Here is a 2461-nt window from a genome sequence, read left to right as displayed (position 1 = left end):
TGGAGTGCAATGGCTCAATTTCAGCTCACTGCAACCTCTGCCTCCTGGGTTCAAACGATTCTCCTGCTTCAGCCTCCCGAGCAGCTGGGATTACAGGCACCTGCCACCATACCCAGTTTAGTTCTATATTTTTAGTAGAGACGGGGGTTTCACCATGTTGGCCAGGCTGGTCTCGAACTCCTGACCTTGTGATCTGCCCACCTCAGCCTCCCAAAGTGCTGGAATTACAGGCTGAGCCACCGCACCCAACCCAAAACATTTTTTTAAATTAAAAAATTAGCTGGGTGTGGTGGCAGGCCTCTACAGTCCCAGTCACTCAGGAGGCTGAGGCAGGACAATCCCTTGAGCCTAGGAGTTCAAGGTTGCAGTTAGCTATGATTGTGCCACTTTACTCCACCTGGGACCATGGTGACAGAGTGAGACCCTGTTTCAAACAAACAAACAAACAAATAGATAAGTGTTCTAGTAGCCACAATAAAAAAATTAAAAAGAGCAAGTGAAGATAATTTTATGTACTTTATCTAACTGGATACATCCAAAATATTATTATTTCAACATGTATCCAGTTTCAGAATTACTATTGTTAATTTTCCTTGTTTTTTTAGATAGAGTCTCGCTCTGTCCCCCAGGCTGGAGTGCAATGGTGCGATTTCAGCTCATTGCAACCTCCACTTCCCAGGTTCTAGTGATTCTCCTGCCTCAGCCTCTTGAATAGCTGGAACTACAGGCGCGCGCCACCACGCCTGGCTAATTTTGTATTTTCAGTAGAGACACGGGGTTTCGCCATGTTGGCCAGGGTGGTCTCAAACTCCTGACCTCAGGTGATCTGCCCTCCTTGGCCTCCCGAAGTGTTGGGATTACATGCATGAGCCACTGCGCCCGGCCTCAGCATCAGAATTCTTCATGAGATACTTTACATTCCTTTCATCGCACTAAGCCTTCAAACTCCAGCGTGGATTTTACACTGCAGGCGAATCCCATTTTGGACCAGCCATGTTTCAAGCTCTTAAAGGCAACGTGTGGCCAGTGACTGCCCTATGTAACAGCACAGCAGTGAGCCCTGGCCTGAACACGGATCTCTACTGCGGCTTCCCTGAAGTCCAGATTTAACAGCGTGTGAAGATGGGCCTCTGGAAGGTAGTGTGGAGACTACAGGCTCTGGAGCCAAATTCCAGGGGTTCAAATATTGGCTGTACAACTTCTTTTTTTCTTTCTTTAAAAAACAAACAAACAAACAAACAAACAAAAACAGGGTCTTGCCCTGTGGCCCAGGCTGGAGTACAGTGGCAAGATCTCAGCATACTGCAACCTCTGCCTCCCAGGCTGAAGCAATTCTCCTGCCTCAGCCTCCTGATGAGCTGGGATTACAGGCCCACACCACCACGCCCAGCTAATTTTTTGTATTTTTAGTAGAGATGGGGTTTCACCATGTTGGTCAGGCTGGTTTCAAAATCCTGGCCTCAAGGGAACCACCCACCTTGGCCTCCCAAAGGGCTGGGATTACAGGGGTGAGTCACCGCACCTGGCTGACACCCTGATTTTGACTTTTGGCCTCCAGAACTGTGAAAGAATGAATTTCTCTTGTTTTAAGTCACTGAACTGGTAGTAATTTGTTATAGTAGCAGTTAAGAAACTAATGCAATCTGTTTGGGCTTCTGTCTCCTCCTTACTAATGGCAGAGTTTCTGAGGCTTTTAGAGAACATCTTTTCCAACCCTTCCTCATAGGGAAAGAAACTGAGGCTCAGAGAGAGGATGGAGCCTGAACGAGATCTGAGGCTTCCAGCTCTTCATCCAAGCTCTGTGGGTCACTGTGGAAATTTACAGGATATTTTTCTTTTTTTGAGACAGAGTCTTGTTCTGTCACCCCAGACTGGAGTGCAGTGGTGCGATCTCGGCTCACTGCAACCCCTGCCTCCCGGGTTCAAGCAATAATCCTGCCTCAGCCTCCCAAGTAGCTGGAATTACAGGTACATACCACCACGCCCAGTTAATTTGTTCTGTATTTTTAGTAGAGACGGGGTTTCACTATGTTGGCCAGACTGGTCTTGAACTCCTGACCTCATGATCCACCTGCCTCAGCCTCCCAAAGTGCTGGGATTACAGGCTTGAGCCACCGTGCCCGGCCAGTTACAGGATATTTTTCCTGTTTAAAAAAAAAAAAAATAGGCCAGGCGCAGTGGCTCATGTCTGTAATCTCAGCACTTTGGGAGGACGAGGTGGGTGGATCACCTGAGGTCAGGAGTTCAAGACCAACCTGGCCAACATGGTGAAACCCTGTCTCTACTAAAAATACAAAAAAAAATTAGCCGAGCGTGATGGTACATGTCTGTACTCCCAGCTACTTCGGAGGCTGAGACTTGAAACAATTGCTTGAATCTGGGAGGCAGAGGTTGCAGTGAGCCGAGATTGCACCACTGCACTCCAGCTTGGGCGACAGAGTGAGACTCCATCTCAAAAAAA

The sequence above is a fragment of the Mandrillus leucophaeus genome, unplaced genomic scaffold, assembly GCF_000951045.1.
Source record: "Mandrillus leucophaeus isolate KB7577 unplaced genomic scaffold, Mleu.le_1.0 Scaffold151, whole genome shotgun sequence".
In the NCBI taxonomy this organism is placed as follows: domain Eukaryota; kingdom Metazoa; phylum Chordata; class Mammalia; order Primates; family Cercopithecidae; genus Mandrillus; species Mandrillus leucophaeus.
Note: the sequence above shows the minus strand (reverse complement) of the source record.